A 12,356-nucleotide genomic window follows, 5' to 3' on the forward strand; every position below is an offset into this window, starting at 1 on the left:
TTGTGAATGCAGCATGCATGCACTCGGGCTCGGCTTCATTAGCGCTGGCTAAGCGGGTCAACTCTCGAGCCACGAGGTTAGGGTTCATTTTGCGGGGATGCCAGTATGAGCTGGTGTGAATACAATCGTGACTGGCCTCGTTTGTGTTCCCTGCTTGATGATTTGAACTGTTGTAACATGCAATCGACCATTGTCAAAGTTGGGCCACGCCTACTAGGAGTCTTTTATCAGAGTTTTGGCGCCGCTTTGGCTAGGCGCACGTGCTATCGCCGCTTCCTCGGCTTGAAGGGGGCTGTGTTTTGGGGTGAGATGCTACACCTGTGGAAGGCTGCCGAACAGTAGCACGAAGAAAGAGAAGGTATCGAAGAATGCTATCGGGCGTCTTTTGCATCCAACCAGTTGATCGTTCCTCCTTTTCTTCTTTAAGTTTAGTTTTTTTCCCACAGCCTCCCCTCATATATGTATATATATATTTATATTGTATATATTTATATATATATAGATATATGTATTATTGCGGGATTCGCGTGCACATATCTCGTTTCTGTCGACGACGTCAGCAAGATGACCGGCGTGGGTACGCGCCGTTCGAACGCGACATTGGCTTTTCTTACGGGTCTCGACGTGGCACATATGGTTCGCCCCCGCGTCACCCATCGCCGCCCCCAACCTCGTTCGGCCCGCCTCGGCCCGAGCGTCCATCACGGCGACGCTCACCCTCACCATATTGGCGCTCTCTGTCTCCTCTTCGGCCCGCGACCCGCTCCAATGACAACCTATCGAAAAACTGCGCCTGCGGTTTCTGGCGCTAGTTTTTCGATTGGTTGTCATTGGTGCGGGTCCCGGGTCGAAGAGGTGACAGAGAGCGGCGATATGGTGAGGGTGAGCGTCGCCGTGATGGACGCTCGGGCCGAGGCGGGCCGAACGAGGTTGGAGGCGGTGATGGGCGACGCGGGGGCGAACCATATGTGCCATGTCTGGACCCGTAAGAAAAGCCAATGTTGTGTTCGAACGGTGCGTACCCACGCCGTTAATCGTGCTGACATCGTCAACGAAAACTAGATATGTGCAAGAGAATCCCGCAATAATAGCAGACGGGGCGGTCACCCGGGAAGGGTTGGCGGCCAGGGTTCATGGTCATGTAGTATCCCCGTGGCATGCTTGCTGCGGATATGGCTGTTAAGTGTCCGTGGGTCAGCGGGGCTTCCATTGGTAAAGGCGGTTTGGGTGCGATGGCGGAGTAGGACGGCGTGGGAGTCCTAGGACCAAGAGGCGTCGATGGCGTCACACCCGCAATAGATGCCAGGTCCTCTTTCACGAGATCACGCAGCTGAGGAGGTTCCGTGCGAAAGTGATATCGTGGGGCAGAAAGCGGGTCGCGGAGCTGCAGCACTTCACGAATGATTTGGTTTACGAGAAGCCGCAAGTATGTGTCCCCTCGTGACGGCGTAGCCAGAGCAGCCGGTTGCAGACGAACAGCCTGCAATTTTGTCCAGGCGCTGGCAGGTTGTGCGCACTTCGCTGACGCTCGTCGGAATTTGCACCGCGAAGGCGTTGAACGCGAAAGAAGCGATGCCCTTCAGGATGTGGCGAACCTGGTCGGCTTCTGGCATGCTTGCATCCACGCGGCGGCAGAGAGCAACGACGTCCTCTATGTATGAGGTATACGTATCGTCAGAGCGCTAAAGCCGAGTGGCCAGCTTCTGTTTCGCCTCGTCCGGCCGAGCGGCTGTCGTGCCGAATATCTTGCGCATCTCCTGGCAAAAGCTAGCCCAGTCGTCGCTGCGGTGTTTATTGTTCAGAAACCATGTTTTTGCCGCCTGCTCCAACGAAAAGGAAACCTGCTGTAGCTTCGCCGCGTCATCCCAACGGTTGAAAGCACTGACCCGAGCATACTCATCCAATAAGTAATCGACGTCTTCACGGCGGAGCCCTGCGAAATGCGGGCGGTCGCGCTCGCGGCAGGTAACGGCAAATGCAAGAGGCGCAGGAGTGGAGGCGCCAGCGTGGCTGCTTCCGGCCTCAGGCTGCATCTGTGTTGAAGGCAAACGCCGACCGGAATGGAGTTCCAGGGGTGCGCTTGGAAGGCGTTGAGGACGGGACCGAGGTAAACCTCCACCACTTGTAAGGCCCGTGAGCAACGGGTGAACCGGGACGTTTATTCGCGATCCAGTGGGTTCCGAACACCGTAACGAGAGCGATGATGATATGCACGAGGGAAGATGATTGGGTAATGTTAATGAGAATGATAATTTCACGGCGAGGGGGTAATTCGGGAGATTGCCCAGAGTCTATAAACAGTCCCTAAGAGTGTCCAGGCCGTGGTGACACGACATACGCGCTCACAATATACATGTTTTAAAAACCCTTTCATTAAAAATAAAATATGCATAGGCAATTAGTTATTAACTTTAGTGAGAGATGTCAATCTTAATATAGAAACAACATAACAGCGCAATACGGGCATAAAGAAAGACCTTTAATAGCATTCAGGTGGTCGTCCCATAACTTTGCGGCTACTTTTTGCGCGACAAAATTTCCTGATTGGTCGACGAGCAGAACGCTGCAAAATTTCCAATTGCCAAGGACCCTAAAGATATCATGTTTGGTCCGGCCGTATAATCCGCCTTAACTGAACCGCTAATTCCTGTAATCCAAATTAATCAACGCACCAGTCCCACTAATTCACATTAGCTCATTCACTCTCCTCACTAATCCACCCCAGTCTACCCGCTAACCCGCCTTAATCGACTTCAATCCATGCGCCTCTTTATTCTAACGTTGAGCAGATTCAAGATAACATAAAAATACTATCGCGTCTAGTTTAAAAGTGTGAATGAGAAGTTCCCAATTTTTGTTTTCAATTCTCATGTTCTCTTGGAGCAGTGACCAAAGGACACAACGGCACTGTGCAAGAAAAAGTGACGGTGACGTACAGAAGTTTGAGTGCTTTTGTCTCAGTGCTGTTTGTATATAGCTGCCCATTTGAACTAAAGTAAAATGAAGATATGTATTTATTGTTGATGGTGTTCCTGAAGGCCTTCAGAAGCGGACAGGGATGCATTCGAATTAATAACACATTGAAAACTTTACACGATTTTAAGCACCATGGAGATAGAAACCACGAAGAATATTCTATGATATGTTTCTTCGGAATATGGGTTATAAATTAACTCATGCTAAAGGTAAAAGATATTTGGGAGAGGTGGGCAGTACCTAACGCAAACTGATAGTATATACGGACAACTTTACATTAAGTTTAGGGTACGAATAAGAATAAGAATAAGAGAATAAGAGAACATGATAGCCTTGAGAACGGCAGACTGTGCAAAAAATTACACCATCTTCCTGAGGGGAACCCTGAGGGGATGCGAAGCATCGCCGAGTTCCAATCCACTCCAATCCAATGCCAAGCCAAGCCAAGCCAAGCCAAGCCAATCCAATCGAATCCAATCCAATGCCCCTCCGAGAGAGTGTTCGCTATCGGAGAGGAGAGGGGGTGAGCAGCGGAGAGCGCAGTTGGCGCGGCGAGAAGAATGGAGGAAGGGTGGACGCCGACAACGCCGACAACAACGCTGGATGGATGCAGGGACAAGGCGAGTGAATGAGATGCGCCGCATCTAAAATATATCGTGGTGCTGTCTGGTGAGTGGCAAAATATCTTCAGACGCAATGTAGGATACCGAAATGAAAAACTAGGAATGACATTTTTGAGGCTTCGGAACCGGCTCGGAACGGGTCCTTCAATTTGTTCCGGTTTGGGTTCAGTTCCAAAGTGGCGCAGAGAATACGGTTCCGGTTCAGTTCCGGTTCCTGGCAAAAAGTCGGGTTCGGTTCCGGTTTTCGGTTCGGTTCCGGTTCCGGTTCGACACTCTGCTCACATCTTTGGTATCGCAACGCCTCGCATCTTTACAATATATATATATAATAAATAAATCTATTGCTACAAGTCATGGTTAGGTTGTTGAGAGATCACGATAAGTGGGGTGGTTGAGCCGTTGGCCCCATTGTTGGCCATGATCGTTGGTGCTTGAGCAAGGTGACGTCCACTGCGAAGCTCCGTTGTGCGTAAAGCGTTACCCAGCACCTCCCACCAAAATGTATCGGGGAAGAGACTATATTTGGAGGCTTGGTACAGCGGGATGCAAGCATGAGGCAAGACGAACAAGGCTGATTGCGCGAGAGAGCCGTGATGACAATGACAGGGTCAAATGATGATGATCGCAGTTAGTCGCGTAGATTGTCCACCTTGTATCATGGGTCCTGCTCGCCAACAACCTAACCATGACTTGTAACATGCTCAACGTTTACCGAATGGTATATCTCTGGCTACACTGCGGCCGATAGGTGACCACCAAGTTTTAGCTTTGTGCCTGGACCCACCCCGAAATCGGGTACCAAACCACTTTAATTCCTTCTGTCGAGGATTTCGCCAACATGATCGCCTCCGACCTTCCCGAAGACCAAGGTGCCGCTCTACGCCATCTTTTTCGACTTCGATAATCGTCCTTTGGGTCAGACTACTGCTGTTCAATATCGTATCAACACCGGTGATGCCAGCCGTGCCCACAGCCGTCCATACCTTGTGTCCCATGCTGAACGACTGGTCATTCAGCAGGAAGTCGAAAGCATGCTCCGTAAGGACATCATCGAACCTTCGGCGAGCCCCTGGTCTTCACCTGTCGTTTTAGTCAAAAAGAAAGATGGCACCTGGCGGTCCAAGCCTTAACCAGATAACCAAGAAAGTCGTTTATCCCTTGCCGCGCATTGATGACGCACTGGACTCCCTGCATGGCGCCAAATATTTTTCATCTGTAGACCTCACGTTTGGATATTGGCAAATTTCTGTTGACGAATTGGACCGCGAAAAAACGGCATTTGTTACACCGGACGGCCTGTAGCAGTTTAAGGTAATTCCGTTTGGCCTAAGCAACGCCCCTGCTACCTTTCAGAGGATGATGGACTTGCTACTCCATGGCTTCAAGTGGTCGACGTGCCTATGCTACCTCGATGACGTGATTGTTTTTCCCCTACATTCGACACTCACCTCAATAGGCGTTCGGCTATCTTGGAAGTGTTCTTACGTGCACGCCTTCAGCTAAACTAAAAAAAATGTCACTTTGGTGGCCGCCAAATTAAGCTTCTTGGACACCTTGTAGACGCAAACGGCGTTCAACCCGACCCCTATAAAGTTCACGCTGTGCAGAACTTCCCAAAACCACAGTCGTCAAAATATGTCCGGAGCTTCGCAGGCCTCTGTTCCTACTTTCGTCGCTTTATTGCGAATTTTGCCGACATTGCGCGTCCTCTAACACACCTTCTTAAAAAGAATGTCACCTACGCATGGGGCCCCAAACAGGATGAAGGCTTCACTACGCTTATCGCTCTTACAACGTCACCACCCGTCCTGGGCCACTTCGATCCATCGGCACCAACCGAAGTCCGTACCGACGCAAGCGCCCATGGTATAGGGGCGGTTTTGGCACAACAACAGGCTGGCCTGAACCGCGTCATCGCCTACGCCAGCCGCCCCCTGTCTCCAGCCGAACGCAATTACTCCATCACGGAACGGGAGTGTCTTGCGCTTGTCTGGGCCGTCGCTAAATTCCGCCCATACCTTTGCGGAAGGCCATTTAGTGTTATTACAGACCACCACGCTCTCTGCTGGCTTTCATCTTTGAAAGACCCCACGGGCAGGCTTGGTCGATGGGCTCTCCGCCTTCAAGAGTATACTTTCTCTGTGCTGTACAAATCTTGACGCCTACACCAGGACGCCGACAGCCTGTCACGGAATCCTGTGGGCCGCCCAGACCTCAGCGGAGCAAGTTCTGATGTCTCCCTTTTTGCCATCTCCGACCTCCTGAACATTGCTGAAGAACAGCGCCGTGATGCATCATTACGCCTAATCTTTGACGGTCTCGAATGCGCAACACCTGACCCTTCTCTACGTGCCTATGCAATTCGTGATGGCACCCTCTATCATCGCAACTTCCGCGCCGATGGTCCCGAATTGCTCCCTGTTATACCTAAGAACTTGCGTGCGGCCATCATGCACCAGCTTCACGATGTCCCCACGACTGGCCATCTCGGGAAACCCGCACGTACGACCGTGTGCGACGTCGCTTCTTTTGGCCCGGCCTATACAAATCCGTCTGACGATACGTCACCGCCTGTGACCTCTGCCAAAAGCTAAAAACGCCGACCACGCTCCCCACCGGTCAGCTTCAACCGATCGAAATTCCCGTTGAGCCTTTTTTCCGTGTAGGTTTGGACTTACTGGGCCCTTTTCGTCTGTCAAAGTACGGAAAGAAGTGGGTGGCCGTCGCGACGGACTATGCAACACGTTTTGCCATCACTTGTGCCCTGCCTACGTGTTGCGCGACCGATGTTGCTGATTTTCTCCTTCCCAACGTCATTCTGCACCGCGCAGCTCCCCGTCAATTGCTCACCGATCGTGGCCGATACTTTTTATCCAAAGTTGTTGACGACCTTCAGCGCTCATTCTTTTCTACAATTTTCCACAGCATATCATCTGCAAACAAACGGACTCACCGAACGACTGAACCGGACCCTTACGGACATGCTGTTTGCCTACGTCTCAGCGGACCATCGCGATTGGGACATCGCCCTTCCGTACATTAAGTTCGCCTACAATTCTTCTCGTCACCACACCATTAGATTTTCCCCTTTCTACCTTCTTTACGACCGTGAGCCTGCTTTGCCCCTGGACACCTTACTGCCCCCTTCTGCCGCCAGGTCCACCGAATACACTCAGGATGCGATCACGTGAGCTACTTTGGCAAGGCAGATCGCCCGCGACCGTCTTCACGCATTATAAGCCTCTCAGAAGAGCAGATATAACTAGAGCCTCCGGCCAGTACACTTCCCTCCAGTATCATTGGTCCTTCTCCTGACACCATCCCATCGCGTGGGACGTTAGAAAAACTGCTTGCGCCTTATAGCGGTCCTTACCGTGTTCTCCGCTCGGTTACGGACGTAACATGTTAGATCACCCCCGTCCTTCCTTCACCTTTCCAGACCTCGCCTACTAACATTGTGCATGTGTCTCGCCTCAAGCCATACTGTGCGCCTTCATTGACTACAAGTTAGCGTCGGGAAGACACTTTTCCAGCGGGGAGTCATGTTACAAGTCATGGTTAGGTTGTTGGCGAGCAGGACCCATGGTACAAGGCGGACAATCTACGCGACTAACTGCGATCATCATCATTTGACCGTGTCATTATCATCACGGCTCTCTCGCGCACTAAGCCTTGTTCGTCTTGCCCGGTGCTTGCATCCCGCTGTACCAAGGCTCCAAATATAGTCTCTTCCCCGTAACAATATATAAATATAGTAAAAAAATGGGTATAGCGTCTAACAAAACTGTGTATTTGTCGACGTTGAGGTCGGATGCCGACCTTTATCAACACAATATTTTGTATGTCTTTGCACGTATTTATAAGCTCATCGTCCAACAAAGCCGAAAAAAAGAGAGGAGGATTTGGGGACAAAAGCAACAACACACACACTATCTCCGCGAGGTGAGGTAAAGGTAAAAAAAGAGAGAAATTGAAAGAGAAAACAAAGAAAACTAAACTAAACCTAAAACGCTGTCGTCTATCAGTCGTCAGCTTGTAGAAAAAGTGACAGGGACCGCCGACTTCACAAGGGCGCTGCTCTCCTCAAGAAATGAAAGTGCAAAGAAGTAACAGGGAGGATCGCACAAAATCACTTGGGAGGCACAGCCATCCAATGGTCAATGACATTGCGGGAATCGTTTACAGGAAGCGGTCGCAGCCGCACACCTATTTCAGTAACGCCAACCCTACAAATAAATACGAAGTCTCATTAAGATTGTAGGTACGATCTCCGCACTGTGGCTCAAAAGAGGCACGATTGCGCCGACCGGCAGGGCGGGCGGGGGCATTCATCATTCTTAAGTGTATTCTTCCGCCATGTCCGGGAACTCGAAGGGGTCGTCCCTGGCCATGAACCCGGGGCAAGGTGCGTAGCTAATGCTCTACCCGCACGCAGAGTCGCGCTGGTCCTTTGTTGCAATAAACGACGGCCAGCGCATCGATGTTGTTTGTGGTATATGCCGCCTCTGCGGAAACCCAAGAAAGGGGAATAAATAAATTAGGAATAGCTTGATTACATGTTTCAACAACACAGAGACCTACAATTTAGATAGGGGAATATTACGCAGCCAGATTTTCAACAGCCTGTGTAGATGACAGATTGCCCGGGCTGACATTCCTTCCTGCCTTTACGGTGTTGAATTTGTGAATAATGTAAGGTTCCCGTTGTTCGCGTTCTCTTGTAGTAGAAAAGCCATTCTGTAAAAGTGTACCTTTAATTGAATTGAACGGGTGGTTTTTGGAATTAATATGTCGGGATAAGGGTAGATCCGGGAGTGAACGAACTTGTGCGCGATGGTTGTGGAAGCGCATGCACAATTCCGTGTTCGTGTGGCCAATGTATTGAATTCCACGAACACCGGCCTCCAGAAGGTACACCATATTAGAAGAGTCGCAGTCGAGTGTCGCGTAAATTAGATGTTTGAAATGGTAGTTGGTGTTTTCTTCCACCGTGTTTGTCCGATGATCCCGTCCTGTGCCATTTTGACGATACAGCGCCTATCATCCTGCATACTGATGCCAGCGGGTGCGGCATTGGCTCTGTTCTTCTTCAGAGTGACACTGAATCTAAAGAAAGGGTGGTAGCATATGCTAGTCACTCACTGTCACTCGCCAAGCAAAATAACGCTATTACTGAACAAGAATGCCTAGCTGTTGTTTGGTCAAGTTTCGCCCATACTTGTGCGGCCGTCATTTCACCATCGTCACAGATCATCATGCCCTCTGTTGGCTCTCAACTATGAAAAATTTGTCTTGGCGCCTAGGCCATTGGGTCTTGCGTTTACAGCAGTTTGGCTTTACGGTCGTGTTCAAGACCGGTAAAAAGCATTTCGATGCTGACGCCCTGTCGAGATGCCTTCTATCTACTTCCTCGTCTGCTACCTTCCCCAAGCCACGCCAACCACGTCTACCGATGGAGCCTATCTGCCACTCTTCAGTGGATGCGTTTACGGACCTGCCATCGATTCAGCGGCGGGTACGTAATGTCGGACTATATTCGACCGCCTCAATGGATCTGCCCGACCACCGAATAGCCGGCTTCGACGCCAACTTAACAACTTTAGGCTGAGTGATGGCGTACTTCGCCACATGAATCGCCATGCTACAGTCTACAAATGGGTACCAGTTGTTCCTCGTGAGCTTCGTCTTCGCGTGCTCAAAGAACTTCATGATGACATCTTGGCTTTGAAAAGACCTACGACCGGGTCCGCAGTCGGTTTTTTTGGCCAGGCTTATCCACAAGTGTCTCATAGTATGTCACATCGTGCGCCCCGTGCCACAGCGCAAGCGATCTACGTCCCCTCCCACTGGATTGTTGCACCCGCTTCCCTGCCCATCTGTTCCTTTTGAAGCGGTGGGCATAGACCTTTATGGGCCCTTACCTCCTACATCTAATGGCTGTCTCTGGATCGTACCTGCGGTCGACCACTTGACTCTACACGCGGACACTGCTTCCCTCCCGTCTGGCTGTGCTCACGAAGTTGCCGACTTCACCTTACGCAATATCATCTTGCGACATGGAGCCCGTCGGGTTTTGCTGAGTGACCGCGGCAAGACATTTCTTTCTCGGGTCCTTGCCGAAGTTCTTCGTGCTGCCAACACCATTCACAAAACTTGTTGTAGTTATCATCCCAAAACATATGGCCTTACAGAATGCTTCCACCGCACTTTGTCCGATATGCTGTCTATGTACATGAGCCCCGACCACAGAAACTGCGACATCATCCTACCCTTTGTTACGTTTGTTTACAATTCAGTGGTGCAACGTACGACGGGTTACTCCCCCTTCTTCATTGTTTATGGCCGCCAACCCTCTGTTGCACTGGAAACCGCCTTTTTCTCTGCTCCGGTCCCTGCCCCTTCACCATTTCATGAACAGTTCGCCACGCGGATCACCCACTGTCGCCGCATGGCAAGACTTCACGCGGATTCGAGTCAGCAAGAACGGAAGGAAAGATACGACGCATCACATCGTTCTGTTAAGTTCTACAAAGGGGATGAGGTACTAATTTGGACTCCGATTCACACATCAGGCCTCTGTGAAATGTTTCTTCACAGGTACCTAGGTCCCTACGTCGTCGTTGAACAAGTCTCTCCCGTCAATTGTCGCGTTTCTCCAGTGGTTATCCCAAGGGACCGCTGCTGCCGTGGAACGGAAATCGTACATGTCTCCCGTTTGAAGCGTTTCAACCGTTGCCAACCATAACCGCGTGCGGCCAGGCGGCCGCCTTTAGCCGAGGGGGAAAATGTGTGAGCATTCGCGGCGTTCCAATAATGCCATACACAGTGCAAGCGATACCGCCACTATCATGGCCAGTGTGCACACCAAAGAATCCGCTTACCAACCTCTTGTCCTGACGCTCCATCGCCATTACCATCTGTAAATATTCTCCATCATAATCGTTGGGCTCGCGCTTCGCGATACGTTCGCTCCGAGCAGGACAATAAACGTCGTCTCCAATACCTCGTCCTTCGCTGTCTCAATATATATATATATATATATAATATATATATACAAAAATATACATATATTTATACATATATATATATACATAAATATATATATATATAATAGACGCCAATCCTAACGGTCCTGTCATCAGGCTGTTCAAACTTTTGACCCGCTACCTCCTCCGACCAAGAAGATGACGTGGCAGTAGTGAAAGAACCGGGAGCTCGTGTATAGAATCTGGCAGGAACGGCTCGGAAGCTAGCGAAATCGCCGATAAGGGTTGTCTTACGCCTTGAGTTTTGCTTTTCGGCACTCGTGGCTCAACATTTTTTGGTGCTGACGACCCGAGAGAATGGCCGGGACCTGCTGAAGGCTTCGAGAAGACTGAGAAATATGAAGAATCTCTAGTGCAAATGAGCGTCGAGGCGGGCGCAGATTACCAAGCTCATCAACAAGACAAGTGCCATTTTGAAGGACAGTTGTGCTTCGCTAGACCAACTGACATTGTTGTAAGAAAGGCTTAAAACAAACAATGACGAAGTTAACAAGGTCAAATATAAGCTCGAAAGATATATCGAAGATGGCACGTTCCAGTCTGAGTAAAATAGCCTGGTTGAGTATTAAGACCACGCGACACGCATCCTTACCGAACTGAAAAGCAGAAGTGGTTGTTGGTCACAGTCTGCGATGGTCATTTCAACGACTGCTGATAACACGAATCCTCAAGTCGTCACTCCCGAGAGAAACGGAGCAAGAGTTCCGAAACTGACATCGCTCTCTTCTACAAGAATTCGCGCGAGTGGAACGAATTCTGTAGCAGTTTGATTAGATGATCATCCAAAACTGCGGTCTGACTGTATCCGAGAAATTCAAATTTCTTGCAATCTTTTGTGACGGAAAGGCTACTTCAGCTGTCAGTTATTTACCAACTACTAAAGCTTTCTAAAAGGGTGCTATCGTAATGTAAAAAAAGGCTTTGTTGAAAAGACGCGTCTTGAGGAAGAGTGCTTCACCAGACTGCGCATACTGAACCACGTCAAGACATCTACCGACACAGTGAGGTTTCGGAAGCTCTACAATTAGGTGCTCGTCGATATTCATGGCATCGAGACTCTGGTTGCAAAAAAGTCTTCATTGTCATCGATGCGCTGGGGCATTCTTTTCCGGGCTCTACCCCATGACATTGTCGTCCAGTACCACCGCAAGTCAGCCAAAGAAGCATCTACCCAACGTACAGACGCCTCTCAAGAAGAGACTGACCTGGACCGCCTGTTGACGTATCTTGGCATGGAGCTGGAAAGCGTCGAGAAGAGCAATTTTAAAGACCATCAGGGGCCAGGAGCATATGCCAGGTCATATCGAAGTCAAGGGCTTCCATTTCCGTGACCAGAAAGCGACATCGTCCGTATCGCACAACCACTCCAACAAAGTGCCCGAGAGCTGTGCTTTTTTATGTCGACGCAACACCTGACAGAAATCTGCAGGGCAGATATTTCTTTGCAGCAAAAAATTAACGTCTGGCCAAGGTTATGAGATGCTTCCACTACATATGAAAAGGGCGCAGAGCCAGAGATTGTCATCGGAAAGTGTCATGTGGCAAGTACGTCAGTCGTCATGCTTCGAGTATGTGTGATCCCGACAGAAGGCGTTCACATGTACAAGGGATACCGGGGGACCCAATGCAAGTACGACGGTGTGCGCGTTCTTTCAAGCTGGCAAACGAGTGGTCATTAAACAACGGAGCCCTGTCGTTCTTCAAACCTTTC

This window comes from Haemaphysalis longicornis, unplaced genomic scaffold (genome assembly GCF_048455015.1).
Source record: "Haemaphysalis longicornis isolate Haplotype H1 unplaced genomic scaffold, Haemaphysalis longicornis Haplotype H1 scaffold_11, whole genome shotgun sequence".
NCBI lineage: Eukaryota > Metazoa > Arthropoda > Arachnida > Ixodida > Ixodidae > Haemaphysalis > Haemaphysalis longicornis.